This window comes from Heliangelus exortis, chromosome 14, assembly GCF_036169615.1.
Source record: "Heliangelus exortis chromosome 14, bHelExo1.hap1, whole genome shotgun sequence".
Classification (NCBI taxonomy): Eukaryota; Metazoa; Chordata; class Aves; order Apodiformes; family Trochilidae; genus Heliangelus; species Heliangelus exortis.
This window is the reverse complement of record NC_092435.1, coordinates 1,110,597-1,128,255: the sequence shown is the minus strand read 5'-3', so window position 1 is coordinate 1,128,255 and position 17,659 is coordinate 1,110,597. Positions and strand designations below refer to the sequence as shown.

General features: G+C 49.5%; 1 protein-coding gene and 1 long non-coding RNA gene across 5 annotated transcripts in view; one reads left to right on the top strand and one right to left on the bottom strand.

Annotated features, from left to right (window-relative positions):
• The window catches only part of EDA (ectodysplasin A), a 59,740-nt gene that overhangs the window by 27,158 nt on the left and 14,923 nt on the right, over nt 1-17,659 (bottom strand). The gene's annotated exons all lie outside the window — the stretch shown is intronic.
• LOC139802619 (uncharacterized) lies at nt 3,573-4,666 on the top strand. Its single transcript, XR_011728717.1, has 2 exons — nt 3,573-3,647; nt 4,392-4,666. It is a non-coding gene; the product is annotated as an uncharacterized lncRNA (long non-coding RNA).

The following is a 17,659-nucleotide window of genomic DNA, read 5'->3' as shown; positions in this document are numbered from 1 at the left end:
TGCCATGGTCTGGAGATGAGCTGGTGCCTCCTGTGAGGATGCTGGATGATGCTCTGCTGGTGCAGAGCAGGGGCTGAGCTTCCCCCCCGGTTACACCTGCTGGCACCAGGCAGGAAAGCTGAAACACAACCCAGATGTGAGGTAGAACAAGGTCAAAGCTGAGTTTCACACCACAGATGAAGACACCTGCAGTAAATTTTTTTAACAGGAGCGAGAGCAAGAGATTCCTGGTGCAGGGTCCCTGGGCAGAGCCCTGAGCTGGGAGCAGGCTGGTGAAAAGGCTGAGAAGTATCAGTGTCAGGCCAGGTAGGGAACTTAAATCAGTTCCTGGTGGCTCCCAAGGAAATCAAATTTAGCTGTGAACCAGCACCAGGCAGGGATCTGCTCTCCATTAGCACAGATTCTCAGGTTTTCACGTTTTAATTCCCCTTCCCAGGCTTTTTGCAGCCCCGTGTTCAGGCAGCTGGGCCACCTCCCCCTCCATATGGAGGTCACGGGGTCTCCTCCTGCACACCAACACTGACTCTTTCCTTCTTTTACCATTTATATTCTCCAAGCATTTGTGCACTTCTGAAGAGCCCTGTGCACTCTTGCTTTGGGGGGAATCCCCAGCAGCTCAAGCTTTTCTCCATCTGTGCCTTTGCTCATGGTTCCTCACCACCTGCATCTTCTCCAGTACATCCAGGACAGCACCAGCTCAACAGCAAAATCAACCCCAAAGCTCCTCAAGCACCCCTGAGGTGTCCCAGAGGTGTCCTCCTTGGGAGAATGCTTCCTTTTACTGTGTTTGACAACATTTTTGGGATGCCTGGCATGTTCCTGGCAGGAACACTGACCTCACCTGGCTTCCACAACCAAAGGACAGGAACCAAAATGAGCTGGAGAGCCCATGCCCAGGAGCTGCTGTTGGGCTCCTCTCTGCCCAGAGTCCTTCCCTTCCACCCAACCCCTTCACCTGGCAGCACTTCCAGTCATTTCTGGTCAGACAGAACCCCCAAAGTCCCAACATTTCAGGGATGTTCAGATGAGGAACAGTCAGGCACCTCCTCTCTGAGCCCCACTCCACAGCAGAGATGGACTCCAGGTGATAAATCCACCTCTTCTTCCAAGAAGTGAGCAACCAGCAAAAGAGACACAACCAGACCCTGCTCTGGAGCTTCCCACTGGGAACAGATTCATCACATTTGTACTTTTCTCTTTTGAAATTCTACCTAATCCCACTGCTTGAGACAGGACCAGTTACACCACAGAAGGAGCCTGGAATCCCTCACCAGGATGATTCTCAGAGCAGACACTTCCAGGAGAACATTGGTCAGGTGCTGGAACTGATGAATTGCTCCTTCCTCTGCAAACTTAATCCTGCTCTTGCTATCAGACACACACCCATCCACTCCTAACCTGTTTTTATTTCCTTTTCTTTTTTTAAGTCTTAAAAAAACACCACCATTATAATTTTGAAATCTTCTTGTTCTAACCTGTACAAATAGATAAAGATTAAAACACTATTTCCTTGCTCCATAACAAAATAAACACTTCCTGTGAAAGTGCATTTTTCCTTTCAGCACAAGGGCTTTGAAAAAAAAAAAAAAAATCTTATTTTCTGGATGTTAAAATTGGCTTTCAGCTACGATTAATTTTTATGACATTTTATTGGAAGGAGAAAAATGGAAGGGAAGGAAACAGGAGGAGGGAATCAAGTAGTCCAAATCAAACAGGATTACCATTAAAAGAAAAACAAGCCCACTGGAAATGTAACATCTATGAACTCGCAGAATTGTTCTGGTTGGGAAAGACCTTTGAGCTCATCGAGTCCAAACCTTGACCTGACTTGACCAAGCCCAGAATGATGGATCCAATGTAAGGATAAACACTCCAGCCCAGAAACTGGGGAATAATCACCAGCAAACCATTGCACATGCATTTAAAATCCTTTTCACATTTGAGCCCTCAACGAAAAACCCCGAAAACCAGGAATACATCAATTCCCTACTTTCCAGCTGCTGATTCCCATCCTGTGGCAGAGCAAGGGTCTGACCCACTGAGCCAGCACATCAGACACTTCAGATCCTTAGTTTTGAGTTGCTTTTAGGAGGAGCTTCCACTCAGAGGGTGGTGAAGGCTTCAGTGCCAACCCCTGTACCTGTGGGAGCACGCAGAGCAGAGCTGGAGTGCCTGCCAATTAATTCCCTACAATTAATCCCTCCAAATAAACCATGCTTTTTTTTTTTTTTTTTTTCCTCTTTTTTTCTCTTTTCCTAATTAATCAGATCCACAGCAATTAGTGTCAAAAAATAATAATAATAATAACAAAAAAAAAAAGCCAATGATCTCATAGTAACAGGATTAAAAGCTCTGCAAGCTCCCATTTGGTTCCTGGGCACGGCGATGTCCCCAGGAGGCAGAGCCCTTCCCTGCTGGGATTCCCAACCATCCCACAAGGAAAAGGGCCACGGTGCAAGCTGGGACTCATGGGAAGAACACAGGACACAGCACGGGAACAGGGGAAGGTGAGAACGTCCCCTCCAGCCCCAGCAAGCAGGAGCCACAAGGTACCACACAGGGCTCCCAGGTTGTCCCCAGGTAAACCCTGATCTTGGCACAAATTGGAGTGGTGGTTGGTCCCTTCCTGCCCTGTTTCCCCCTGGATGCATCAGGTCTGGAAGAGGAGACACCAGCAGCTCACTGTGGTGGCCCTGGCACCCCCCAAAGCCACCGACACGAGGGGAAAAACCCACGGCAGAGCCTGAGAGAGGGAACATCCCCAGGGACTCCCCAAGCCACCCCTTCACCTGCAGGGGAACAGGAGGAGCTCAGGGTGTCTGAGCTGGCTGAGAGGCACCAGGACGGGTGGGAGAGATGGGAAATACAGGGAGAGAGCTGGGAGGGATTGAAGGATGGGAGTTTCCCACGGGAGGTGATCTCACAGTGGGTTCTGTGCATCCCTGGCTGTGTCCTCAGCTCAGCTCGGGGCTGCCCAGGCTCCACTTGCTGCTGCAAGGACCAGATGGATCCATCATGAGGAAAACAGCCTCTAGAGGGATGGGCTCCCTCCAGGGAAGCTGAGGGAATGCTTTTCATCCAAGCACCCCCCACGCTGCCCCAGCAGCTGCCCCGTGAGCAGGAGGTGCAGCAGGCACAGCGGGAGCGTTTTGGGGCTGAGCAAAGGGATTTCCTTCAAATACAGAACCCTGCAAAGGGGCAAGAGACCCAGCAGCAAAGAATTCCTTCCCAAGATACCATCTTCATCTCCTCTCTTGCAGCTAAAAACCATTTCCCTCTGTCCCATCACTCCCTGCCCTTGTCCAAAGTCCCTCCCCATTTTTCTGGAATCCCTTCAGGGACTGGTAGTTGCTCGAAGGTCTCCTCCAGGATTAATTTCATCATCATCCTTTTCTTTTCTTTCTACCCAGCAAACTGCTGGATACCAGACAAGGAAGAGGCTCTGCTCCCTGCCCACCTTGGTGACCAACCTGTCCCAGCACTTCTGGGGACCCCCCAAGGCCAATGCCCACTCCCCACATCCCATCCCTGAGGAGCAGCTTTATCATTCCCTGAAAACCATCCCAGGTACGTGGAGACCAGCAGAAATCCTGGACCACTGGAGCTGCCTGCCAGCTTTTTGCTCAGCTTCTGACACTGGGAAAGAGGTAAAAGCAGAGGATGGAGAACTGGGCACCACGTCCCAGGCACCTCCACCCCACACCTTGGTTGGGCACATGCACCAAGGCTCTGTTCTGGGCTCTCTGCCTGCTCAGTAACAGGAGGCATAGTGCAGGAAAATGAGGAAAACAAGGCAAACCACCCCTCCTGCAGCCAGGGATGATCTTCCTGCTTCTCTGGGTGAGATGAGCAGACACATGGCTTGGGGCTCACAAGAAGGGGAAAAAAAAAAAAAAAGAAAAAAAAAAAAGAAGAAAAAAAAATACTGTTTACAGACAGAATTTTGCAACTTCTCCAAATGTCACCCCAGGTCATGTTTTGCCCATGCTGGGGACACAAAACCTGCTGGGAACCCTGTGCAGCCCCACGCAGGCCCCAGCAGCACAGGCAGGGCTGGGCAGGGACGGGCAGCAACACGTGCAGAAGGACCCATAAAACCTTCTGTAGGCTTGAAACCCAAGAAGGATGGAAACTGTTTACTTTTTGCCAGGAAAAAGTATCAAATATATCCTCCCTGGATTTTTCAGACAGTTTGCTTTGGGTTTGTTTGTTGCATTTTATTGTTGGTTTTGGTTTTTTTTTTCCCCCCTAAAGCTGAAGCTGGCTTTCCTAAATCATCCTAGACAGACAAATAGGGACATCACACTGCTTCAATACCCAAACAAAAAATCATCCCACTGGCCAAGTTTTGTGACAAATGAAGTGCACTGAAGCTTTTATTCTTCCCATAGCACAGCCTGAATCTGCAAAGAACTGGAGCTGGGTGCAGCCAGCCATGCCAGAGCCATGCCCAGGACAGGTCAAGAGCAGGACCTGGAGAAAATCCCATTCCTGAGGAGCAACCAGCTGGAGCCACCACTGCCCAGGTCCCACCCGAGCTCTGGGGATGAGCTTGAGGTCATGATGTTTTATTCCCCTGACCCCGGGGAGCAGCCAAATTGGGAAAGGCTCCCAGGCATCTCCAAAGGAAAGGGGTATTTTATCATCATAACCTGAAATAAACAAAGAGCAGAGGAGACAAGATGCTGCTGGGAACTACAAAGGGCAGTTGTAAACACAAAGGCAGATAGAGCAGATGGATGTTCCAAACAATTTGTGCTGGAGCACAACACATGGGATACATCCCCAGGAATTCCCTGCAGCCAGAGGCCCCGTTGCACGGTCCCAGTTCAACCTCCAAGCACTTCACTGGAAAGGAAAACCACTAAAAGAAAATTGGCTCTATCCTGGCTCACACCAGGACACCTGGTTACCCTGAAAAAAAGTCAGGGTAATAATAAGAATAATATTGCAATCAGAAACCCCCACACCTGAGGGTCCCCCCGTGAAGGGAAGGATGCTGGAGCCTGGGGCAAGGACCTCGAGAGCCCAGGTGAGAAGCTTTGGGTGGTTTGAATGACCACAGGCAGCAGAGATGCTTGGTCTGGACCACCAGGAGACTCAGCTCTGGCTCTCCTCAGCCTCTCAGGCAGCTGCAGAACTATTTGAGTTTGGTATTAGCAGAGTGGAGCAGCACGGGGTGGAACATGGCCAGGGTGAGGAACCAGCCCTGGTGCTAAATCTCTTTGTCCTTACTTTAAAAAAAACCAAAACAAACCAAAGACAAAACCCTCCAGAAAGTAGCAAAAAATAGAAACTACCAATGAACCAGCCTTATCAAACAGATTATTTTGGACCTCTGCCATCATTTAGATGCTGGTATTTTGCCAACAGCAGTGCACAGGATTTGTGCACCTCGAGAGGGTCAGCTCCTGGGCTCCTGCTCCCCCAGCTCAGCAGCTCAATTTTTTATTTATTTATTTATTTTTTAATTAAAAATTGAAAACTGTCTGGTCCCTTGCTTCCAGCTTTCTCCCCAGGATCAGTGAAATCCATCTGCCAAACACACAGAAGCATCACTGCAACACAAGGCAAATATTTAACCAGCACGGGGTGAACCTTCCTAAAGCAGAATCCTGCTCCTCACCATGAACCCCAGCTGCCTGCACGCTGCTGACACTCTGGATGTCACCAGCTGAGTGTCCACATTGGATCTGAATCCCAGCTCCCCAAAGGAGTGACCTCCAAGTGCCCCATAAAAGGACCAACCCACCAAGGAGTTAAAATCCCAATGCTTACACTGATGCCCTGACCCATCCTGATGACACAGCAGCCTTGCAAAGCACCCAGGATGTGCCAGGAAATCAGGAGACCTATACTGAGGATCAGAGGTGAAATCCACAGGCTGCAGCCATCAGGTCCATTTAGCAACACCAGAACGTGCCCAAACCAGGGTGTCCAATGGGCAGAACCCCAAAAGCAGATGGAGCTCAGAGGAGAGGTTCTGCACCCCGGGCTGGGGATGAACAGGGAAGAACATTTCACCAGAACAGTGATCCTGGAAAGAGACCCTGAAGTATCACCATCATCTTGCTTTACAGAAATTAAAAAAAATTAATGCTCGTCCCCCTCCTCATTCCCAGATGCTCACACAGATCACCTGGTGGGGAGAGCAGAAAGTCAACTTTATGCAGCAAGGTCAACATCCAGAAGGGGAAGAAAGCCAAGCCCTTTTTCAACTTTCAGAGTCAAGGAAAAAAGAGGACAAAGAGCACCTGAAAGGGATGAAATATGTGCAGCACCCCAAATACAACTCCTCCCCCCCAAAAAAAACCCAAAAAAAAGTCAGGTAAGAAAGTGATTACACTTGGACTGAACATATAAAGCACCCTGCACCTCCTGAACCTGCTTTCTGCTGGGATGCTGTCAGCTTTGCATTAACCAAGGAGAGGAGGGATTTCTAAGCCAGCTGTTTCTGTGCAGACAGGATCCCCAGCTGCATGTCCCAACACCTACCCCTCAGTCCTGCTGATCCACACCCCTCAAGTGGCTCTTTGTCAGCCACCCGAGTGTTGACACATCCTGTCCTGCAGAATTATGCAGAAATGGAAAGCAACAAAAGGCTGAGCTGAGTGTGTTTCTCTGGATTAGCTGCTCCCATCCTCCTGGCCAGGAGCTCTGCTTCTGCTGGGCATTTATTGAGATAATTCCCCTGCAGATGCACTGGGCAGACTCGAGCTGAGCTTTAATGCACCAAACAAAGTGCTGCTGCTCTCCTGCTACACAGGGAGCTAGGAGATGCCCAGGTTTTCATCAAGACCCTCTCAAAAGTGCTTAACTCTGAGTGGAAGAGCAAGCAAATGGTGCTGCTGGGCTGCAAGTAAACGGGGAGAGGGGAACCCGTGGTGGGAGATGCTCTTCCTTCCTCCTTCTTTCTACTTGAGCATCCCCAGCACATCTCACAGGGCCTCAGCTGGGCTGCAGCTAAAGCTCTGTCACCTCAGCATCCCTTGTACCTCTGAAGTTCAGTCTGTCAGAATCACAGAAGCATCAAAACATTTGGGTTGGAACAGACCCTTAAGATCACTGAGTCCAAGAGTGACCCCAGCCCTGCCCAGGCCACCCCCACCCCATGTCCCTCAGCACCACAGCTCCAGGGCTGGAAACCCCCCCAGGGATGGGGGCTCCAGCCCTGCCCTGAACTGCCAAGAAGGTTTTGAGATGCCTGGTGACACGGGAGTGGAGTCTTCCCATTGCCATGGTCAGGGTGGTCATCGTGTCCCACCACGACCTAGGACTGGGGAGAAGGAAAACGTCCCCATCACAAGCACCAGAAGCCCGGGGCACAAGAGCAGTGACACTCTGGGCACTAAATCTGGTGTCTTCAAGAATTTCACAACTTTCCTTCTCTTGACAACTCGTGAAGAGATGTAAACTGTGAAGCCAGTGGCCCATTCCACTAAAAAGCAAAAAAACCAAGAAACAAACAACAAAAAGAAGAAAAAAAAAAAAGGGGGAGGAAAGTTTTATTCCTGCTTCACAATGACAAATCCCTCATCAACCAGAAAAGGGCTCTGTTAGCAGCCACTGCCCCAGCCAGCACGATGCTCCTTTTCTTTCCAGCTTATCCCAAGACAAACAACTTGTGCAAAGTTAATTCTCATTTTCTGTAGAGCAAATGCTCCACAAGCTGCATCAGCCAGTGTCTGAAGGGCTGGCTTTCTCCTCACAAATCAAACAAAGAACAGAAAGAAAGAAAAAAAAAAAAAGTACTTAAGACACAAAACATGATCTTTTATATAGCTTGAGGTCATCTTTGTCTTTCTGCTGGTGGAGGGACAATGCTGGTCTCAAGTGTATTGGGTGGCTGGGGCACGCAGAGAGAATACACTGGGAAGGCAAGGGGATACTTTATAATCATCAGCATAAAACCAGAAATTTAAAAAAAAAAAAAGGAAAATATAAATTTGTGCACATATAAGCACAGGACAGTTGTGCTGAGGATTCAGCATCCCTGCTGGGCACAGGAGCCTGGCTCCTCCACCCCAGAGCTTGGTTTTGCAAGCCCCAGCTGAACAATTTTTGGGGTAAGAATTACTTATTGCCTTTAAACAGTTTTACTGAACACCCAGCCACGGGCAGAGCTCCAGCCTTCTCACTCCTTTTGCAGCAGGGAGTGACTGCACTTCAAGAATCGTTTCAAGCAGTTGTGGGGGGGGGGGGAAAAAAAAACCAAAACCCACACATGGGTTTGCAACACGTTCACCAGCTTGGAGTCATATGTTGCCTGAGAGACTTCACAATATCATCTGGAGAAAGAACAGCACATAAACACAGTGCCTACATAAGCAAAGGGACTGGAAAAGGAGGGGGGGAAAAAGAAAAAAAAAAAAGAAAAAAGCTTAGGGAATACTCTGGCAGGGTTTGAGGATCAGCTGATGGTCTGTCCTGATCAACTCAGGTAATGCCCCAAGACTCTTACAGGTTTGTTTAGAGGGACAGAGGGATGGAGGAGAGATGGGAGCTTGAAGTGACAATAAAAAAAGAGAGAACAAACCAACACTGAAAACTACCTGCTGCAGAGTCACAGAAACTTCACAGTTTTTAAAAATCTCCTCAGACCACGACCTACCCAAGGAAATGTGATTTTCATGGCCATTCCTCGAGGTATTGGTACATGCCAGCTTTTTTTTAAAAAACTTCCTTCAATTCAGTTCCTACCAGTTTCTCACGTCCTCTCTAGAGGCAGCTCTGTGCCACTGGTTTGCAGGAGGGATTTGAGGTGGAAATGCCATTTTTAGACTGTCAAACCATCCAGGGACTGGGAGAGACCTGAAACTTCCAATCCACTTCACCAGTACCTAAATCTTCACCCTAAAATCCCTGGGACAGACCTTGTATTTAACCACTTGTAGCATCTTCAAACCCAAACCTGTTGCTGAGAAGCCTCAGAGCTTCAATTGGTTTTGAACACCCTCAGGTTTGCAGAGCATTTCTCTGGGGTTGCAAATGAGCCTCCAAACCCCAACATTCCTGGGCAGGTCAGAGAAGCACCCACGAGTGTCACAAGCACCCCACACTTTTTTTTTTTTACTTTTCTTTTTTTTTTTTTACCTCTGCCAGACAGGCTGGAGAGGTCCCAGAGGGGTTTAGGAGCCATAAATCATGGCAGTCCAGACCCTGGGGGACACACACTCACCCATTAATCTCTCCCCCAGCACACGAACAATTCAGAGCCTTGGTCCCAGATGGTACAAATTAGTCCTTACGATGCAAATCACAGCCATAAAGAAAAAAAGAAAAAAAAAAAAAAAAAAACAAAAAGCAAAACAATAGAAGAGAATCCAAACTTTACCAAGAGACCATTTTCTCGCAATATAATATCACATTAAAGCTCGCTCCATAAATCAGGGCAGAAAATGCTTCTTCAGAAGATGACTTAATTTGAGGAGGAACATGTTGAAGCCTCTTCTAATACAAAAAAGACCTTTCCAGAATCACCTTACGTGCCCCACAGCAAAAAAAATACACAGACTGCAATGCCAGGGGACCAGGGGAAGGGGTTGGGAGGGACCTTAAAGCCCATCCAGTGCCACCCCTGCCATGGTCAGGGACCCCTCCCCCAGCCCAGGGGGCTCCAAGCCCCATCCAACCTTCAACACTGCCAGGGATGGGGCAGCCACAGCTTCTGGGGGCAACCTGGGGCTCAGCACCCTCACCCCAAAGAATTTCTCCCCAAGATCTCCCCTCTTGCAGCTGGAAACCCTTCTCCCTCACCTCCAGGCCCTTGTCCCAAGTCCCTCCCCAGCTTTCCTGGAGCCCCTTCAGGCACAGGAAGGTGCTCTGAGGTCTCCCCATTGGAACCTCCTCTTCTCCAGGCTGAACACCCCCAACTCCCCCAGCCTGTGCCCCCTCCCACCCGAAGCAGTTAAACTTCCCTGTGATGCTCTGCACGGGCTCTTCCCCAGCAGCCCTGCCAGCCTGGGATGCCTTTTTTTCATTAAATCACCCGTTCCAAGTGGAGAGCTTTCCGTAAATTTAATTTGAGCTAATCACTTTCTTGCCAAAGGAGCAAAACAAATCAAAGGTTTATTTTAATGCTATTGAATTCATGGCCTGTAAATTTAATTTCTATCTGTACTTTTTGTTTAAACATTTTACAGCGTTAATTACAATAAGCCATGCAAATTAGTCTGGCAGTGCAATAAAAGGCCTGTTATAACAGATAATAAACAGTTTGACCCATAAGCTCGTTAAGATGCTGTTGAAGTGGGTGCTCTGACTCACAGGTTGAGATCAAAACCTGCACCCAGGAGCAGGATGGGGATCTCTGTGGCAACTACACCGAGGAGCACTGACGCAGAAGGTCACATTCTTTCCAAAGGAAGATCCTGGAGCCAGCAGATGGCCTGAAACCAGATATATGGAAACCAAAAACCTCAATGTCTGGCTCTAGGACTCCAACTAAACTACTTCAGGCAGGTACCACAAAGCACCACTCACTATTTCTTCTCGCCCATTTCAATGCCAAGCTTGGTGCAAGTAAGTGATTTCTTTACTGGAACAACTGGAAGCCTCCAAACCATTCACCCCTGAACCCCCTTTCTTAGGTCTGTAGGGAAAAAACACCTGAAGTGTCCCATCTGTTCACTCCTTGCAGCATCTGCAGGACAAGCTCAGCACCTTTCTGCTCAATGAGGTTTCCCCTTCCCCTGCTCCCATCCTGCAGCCCAAGGGGAAACACTGACTGAGGAGGGGCAGGAGGGATGGAGGGGGCAAGGAAGGATGGAACGGGGGCAGGAGGGAGGGAAGGGAATGCAGGGCTGTGTGTGCCAGCCCCAAGCTCCAGCTCCTGGCTCCCTAGCAGGGAAGGGCTCTGCCAACCTCCCAGCCAAGCTGCCAGTGCCAGCTGAGACACCTGGAGCAGAGATCTGGATTTTCTGAGACCTTGGAGAGGTTCAGCAAATGCAGACACGGAGCTGAGCAGCAAAGTTCTCCTTGCTGGACTGCAGGGTAAGGAGGGGATACGCAGGACTTTGGGGATATCTGGGTGATCCTTCCCTCGCCATCCAGCAGCCTGAGAAGGACTCGGTGCCTGCCAAGACACTTCCATGCCTGGGAGACTGTTGACACCCAGCCAGGGAAGAATTCCCACTTCCAATGAGGAGCAGGTGATGGCTGCTATCACTTGCTGACACGAGAGCCAGCCCAGCCTGGCACAGGATGCTGCTCTGCCCCAGGGACACCCAGCTGGCACCCTGCCCTGGGACACACAGATGTGCCCCCATCCCAGGGCTGTGCAGGAATGTCCCCCCACCCAGGGCCACCACAGCCCAAGGGTCAGATCTAAGCCCTCATCCTGCAGAGGAGCTGCTGCAGCTACACAGGGGGATGGAGATGTGGGGAGAGCTGGGAAGGCTGCACTTAAAAACCCGTGAGCAGGAGGGAAAACTTTCTCATGGGTGAGAAACAAGAGAGGCAGAGGAATGGCAGCACCTTGCTGGTCAGCAGCACACTAGCCTTGTTCTTTGGAGCTCACCATCTTCAACCTGCATCTGTCTCTATCCTGGCAGGAAGGTTTGGATGCTTTTTGGAAAGCCACTTGTCCCAGCATCAGCTGCAGCCACCCCTCACAGCACCTCTCAGAGGTCCAGGGGTGAGGGAGCCTCAGCCTGGGAATGTTCCTTTCTTTCCTCCCTGCAGTGCTAGGGGTGGTGTGGCCAGAGCAGCAGGATGTGGATCTTCTCCTTACCAATGGCTCCTCTCAGGCTGGACACAACAAGCACCCTTCCCACTTCCCTGTGTCTGGAGCACCAGCTGGGCACAAACAGCTTTGGTGCTGGTGGTTTGGCCCTAAGGGGAATTACACCCTCCTCCCACAACAGGAAATTAAGTAGTTAAAAAAATATATATATAGCAACTGGAGAATGCCTGTCCTTAACAGCACCTTCAGGCCACGTCCTACCTAAGGAAAAAGGCACTGAGGGAACAATCTGATAATCAGTAGGAAAAGCTGCAGCTCTTGCTGACCTGCCAGCACTCTGCCAGCAAACCCTGCTGCCTGCTCCCCCCTTTTTCCCTGCAGGGTTTCCCCCCGAGAGGAGCCCACAGCTCCCAGCCTTTCTGCACTCACCATCTCCCTACCTACTTTCCTTGCTCCAGAGGAGAAATCCTGGGCAAACAACCACCAACCACCAACTGCTCCGCTCGCACGCGGCCACGAACGCCGCGGATTTTACAGCCCCACATCTGGCACATCAATGGCTTGCCTTGATTCCTTCTGCATGGTGCAAATGACATCAACTCATTGATCTCATAAGTTAATATGGGGTTCAAAATAAAACAGGCAGGCAGGTGTTTTTCTCTGCACGTTTGGCTTTTTGTCTCCCTTTCAGATGCGAGAATGACTGAGGAGGGCTCGAGGAAAGCCATGGGGGGGGGGGTCTGGGTGGAGGTGGTGGCACAGGGGCTCAGCTGCATTTCAGGAGATCTGGTTTGAAAATGTTGGCTCAGCCACAAGCCTCTGGTGCTCCCTCGGGCTAAAGAGGCTCCTTTGCACACACATCTTCCATCCATGGAGCGGGGTGACACTGTCCCCAACCCAAACCCTGCAGAGCTCTGCAAGCACAAAGTCCACCCGCGCTGCAGACGTGTCTGGAACCAAAAGCAAAACCTCTGTTTGCAGCTAAAATGGAAGAGCCTTGACTGGATTCTCTAGGTATGTAAAACAATCACAATGTGTGAGAAAGAGGAAGGAGCTGAGCCTTGGGGAGACAAAGAAATGAGGCCAAACCCCAAGAAAACTCCGCAGCGAAAGGCAAGGGGCACAGGGAGCATCCTGTCCTTTGGGGGTCACACTGAGGGGCTGAAGAAGGTTGGGTGGGTTCAACCCAAGGGTGCATGAAGAGGCAAGATGCCTCCAGCTCAGAGTTCTGGAAACATAAGGCTCATTTATTCTTCCTGGAAGAGTATGGGCAGCTGGAGAGAGATCCGGTAGGTTCACGCTATAAAAAGAGAATGGCACAACACAGACAAGAAGGAATTTTCCATTCAGAATTAATTTGTTTTCATTAACACCCAATTCCATCGCTCACGATTAGAAGAAAAGCTCTTTTGTGAAAATTTCTCGAGGCTGACAAGGCCAAGGCAGGGCTGGAAATGCTGCTCCCTGTAACAATGGCCTCGCTACACGAGACTGCCCACAGGAATAAGCAATATCAGGCTTCATATTCCTGATATCCCTGGGGTTAGGAAGTGTAGGGAAGACACTTAAAAGCCAAGTTTGGTCATGAACAGCCAAGTTATTTTGTCTTCAATATAGAAATCCCACAAACCCCACCAGCCATACAGGGATACGAGCATCCTGTGCTCCTTCCATACTTCAGGAAATGTAAAGAGAAAAGTGCAACCCAGCTAAGGTGCTGGAGCAAGGCAGGAAACCCAGGAGAATCAGATTAATACAGAAATAAAGAGAAGAATGACTGTCCTTCTCCCCTGAAGGCTACCATCTAAAAACACAGAAGTGAAACAACTGCTGAGACAGCCCTGTAATAAAAAGAGGAGCAAAAATCACTTCCCAGGTTGCAAAAGAAAGGTTATTTTGGATATTAGTGCATGTTTTACGGATGAGAAATTTAATGCCATCCTCTCTTTCTACAGACCTGATGCAAAACTCTGGGAAACCCAGAACCAACTGCAAATATTTGCTCCTGATAAAGATGCTTAAACAAGTGGAAGGAGATTTCACGGAGGAGTCAAATTCAGAAGAGCTGGAGAACGAGGCTTAAAAAGAGCCCTGGAAAGCTGCACACAAAGCCCCAGGAACCCCCCTGTTTCTGGGCACCATTTGGTCCCAGACATAGCTGTGCTCTGGGGTCCTGTCCTGGGATGGGCTCTCCCCACCTCTCGTGGTGCAGCAGGGGATGGAAGGTTCTGTCCCAGCCCAGCTGCTGGCAGCTCCACACCCCTGCTCTGGGGATACCCCAAAACCCCATCAAGCACCAAGACCCTTCCAGCCTGGCAGGTCCCTCAGCTACTGCCCTGCTCTGCAGCCCAAATTCTGCTTTGTTAGGGCTTTTGGGCTGGCTTTTTGGTTTTGGGGTTCTTTTTTTGTTATGTTTTTTTCTTAATACTATGTTTAAAGTCATGTATTGTTCCAAAGTTTCCTTGTTTCATGTCATTGTTTGTTACTGTGCTTGAAAGTTGGCACATATTTGTTCAATTAAAGATTTATTTGCACTATTTGTTGAATAAAGATTATTCTTGCTAAAAGCTAAATAAAGTTTCATAAAAACTCACACATCCCATAAACAAAATACAATGTCCCTTCCAAAAAACCGTTGCACAAAACATTTCAAAATCACTCCAATTCATTATACAATAAATCCACACACAAAATAACAAGACCTTGCCAGAATACATAATAAAATCTCATTACAACACTTTCAGACCCCAGCTTCAAAGCAGGAACACAAAGCCCCCGCCAGCCCCTTCGGCCTTCAAAAAAATCCCTGATGCTGGGGACGGAGGGACCTCCCCAAAGCCTCCAACACCTCCACCAGCACCCACGGGACCTCCCCCAAAGCCTCCACACCTCCAGCAGCACCCACGGGTGACAGATCCACAGCTCCCTGCCTCCCGGATGCTCCCGCTGGCTCCCAAGCCCCCGTGGCTGGTGGCCAGAGGGTCTCCCCTGGGGGTGCCCACGGCCATTGTGCAGCTCCTGGGGGCTGGGGATGCTCTCTCCTGGCCCAAGCATCCCATAAAAGCAGTCCCAAAGCACGGAAGCAGAAGGCGAGCGGGGCTGGCAGCAGCTTCAGGAGGAGTCAGCACAATTGCCACACGAGCCCCGAAAGCAGAGCCCAGCTCTTCATTAAAGCAACAGGCAGGGGTTTCAAAAAAAACCAAAAAACCCATTAATCCTTCCAGAGCCCAACACATTAATAATCTGGTTGATGACGGTTACGAGTTGGCTTTGCAAAGCCCAGCCAGTTGGGAAGACAAAAAAAAAAAAAAAAAAAAAAAAAGTCCTTTAAGTTTGGGATGAGGTTTGGGGCAAAAAAAAAAGCTGTGTTGCAATCTGCTCAGGGAATCCCAGCCACAGCTCCCAGCAAACCCAGTGGCCCCATCCTCCAGCACCCCGAGGGCAGCTCGACCTGCTGCAGCAGATGATGGAGATGATGCTGAAACCTTCTCTGCCCCCAAAGCCAAGGAGCCATGCCATGAAAGCTGTGCTGCCACACGTGGTGCCAGGGGGTCACCTCGGGGCAGATGCCTCCATCCTCAAGCAACAGCCACCATCCCAGCACCCAGCTCACTGCCCACACCTTGGAAGTGTTGGGGTGTTGGGGTTTTTTTTTTTTTCCTCCCCTCATTGGAAGATGTCCCCAGCAGGATGGTGGCCATGCACCCCAGGAGCTAAGGCAGGCTGTGTGGATGCACTCACCTGCTCCCCCTGTCCACGTGCATGCAGTTATTTTGGAGCAGCCCCTCTGGAATTGTGCTGGTGAGAAACCCCCTGCCTGGAGAAGCCCCCGGCAGATATCCCAGAGCAAAGACAGGCAGGACAGGTCATGAAATCATCCTGGGCAATGCCAGAGACTTGGGACAGGGCTCTTGGGCTCAGCTGAGCAAGGGAAGCTCTGGAATCATGGTAGGAACCCTGCTGCGAGGGATGAGGCTATGGAATAGCTTTCCAAGAAAAAAAAATGGAAGCGGAGTTGGCTCCACCGCTGCTCAAACAGCGAAGGGGAAATTCAGCAGAACACAGAGCACAGAGGGGATCCCATCTCCTGGCAGCCCAGGTGCCTACAGAGGGATCCCCCCCATCACCCCCATGAGCTCCTTCCCTTCATTAAAATCATCTCCTGGTGGAGGCTGGGGAAGGCCAAAGACCTTGGAAGGGCAAACGAAGTGAAGAGGGGAGGGTGCAGGGGTAGGGTTGGAGGGTGCAGAGGCCCCCCTGTCCCAAAGCAGGGGTTAAAAGCTGTTTTGGGGTTTTTTCCCCTGCCACTCCAAGCTCAGGATCACTTGCATCAGTTGCTAGAGACGCCTCCCTCCCAGTTCCTCACTGGATAGATTGTCTCACCAGGCAGAGGACTATGAACTCATCGTGGTTTCCCAATCCTGACCAGGGGCTCTGCGAGCTACTGGCAATGCATATAATAAGTTATTATGCAAATAAAAACTGGCCTCAGCCAAGTGAAATATGCTGGCTCTTCAAGTCCCATCTGCATCACAGCAAGGATCTCAATGAACTTTAAAATACTTATTGTCACCACAATGGGCAATATTATATCCCAGTTTGGATCTGTTCCTTCAGAGCATTAGCTCTCATTTGTAGATATTTTTAGATTTTCCTATCCCACTCCTCATTATGAAACACTGAGCTGCAGATTGATTTATTTCTTAAAAGCAAGTTGCTGTTTTCCCAATAACAGATTTAACAAATTTGTTCCACCTGTTCAGTTATGCTTCCAATGTCTTTTTTGTGGTTTCATTGAAGTTTTTTTTAATCCAAACCTCAAAGACTCCAAACTCAGCATTAAAAGACAAGCTCAGCATCATCACTACCACTCACAATTCAAACGCTGCTCCAAATTACTGCAAGCTTTCATTTGTAAGTTGATACAGACAGAGAGATTATTGAGCTTAATGGCTGTGGGCACAAACACACGCTCTTTGGAGGGCTTTTCTCCTACTGTACATCCTACCTCTGCTCACTGCATCCTCACCAGCTTCCTCCCCTCACCTCGGCTAACCTTAGCCCCCGACTGCAATTGCAGAGCTCTTTAAAAAAAAAAAATAAAATATCAAATCATTCCACAAACAGTCACCCGAGTCGCTTAACAAAGAGTTTTTCATCGCTTTATCGTGTGGAGCCCTGGGGAAGGCAATGGGAAGATGCTTGGTGTGGAGATGATGGATATGGATCATAAACACCCACCTCTTACCCCAAGGTGCAGGGCTGTGATCCCGGGAAGTTAAAAGGAAGGCTCAGAGCTGTGAAAAGCTCATTAACATAATGACAAGCAGCTTGCACGCAGCCCCAGCCCAGCCAGGAGCTTTAGGGGTTAATGTTGACAACAGCAGCTGCACCTCCCCAGCACAGCATCCCCTCTCTCCCAGCTGGAATGAGAATTCCTCTGCTCAAACCCTTCCAGCCAGTCCCAGCTTGGAATAAAAGCAGGGAATGCCCAGGAAATCCAGTGCATTGGATCCAGGCATTCAACCCAACCCATGTGAGACCCCAACCTGAGCATCATTAACGTAAGAGCAGTTCTCTTGGGATTTTATTTATTTTAAAGGTCAAATCCAGAGAATTCTTCCCTCCCAGGTAACAACGCTGTCATGGGGACCCCAGAGCACTAAGCTGACCCCTGAATTAAACCAAGAGGACCTGGCTGCTGTTCCAGAAGACCCAAGGGAGTGTTTCTGAGACCAGTTCATTGCTCTGCACAGCCACCTGTTTCCAGTTCACATCTGAGAAGCCCAAGAGTTCAGCCTTAGAAAAATGACTTCTAGATTCCCAAAAACCATTCCTCAGCAAATATTTTCGCAGCAGCACTGAAGAGCAGAGATTTCCTGGCTGAACATGTGAGCACACAGGTGTGCACAGGAGCCAGCCAAAGAATTCTGACTAATTTATGTGCAAACAGTTCTGTCAGGGAGGTATCACGGG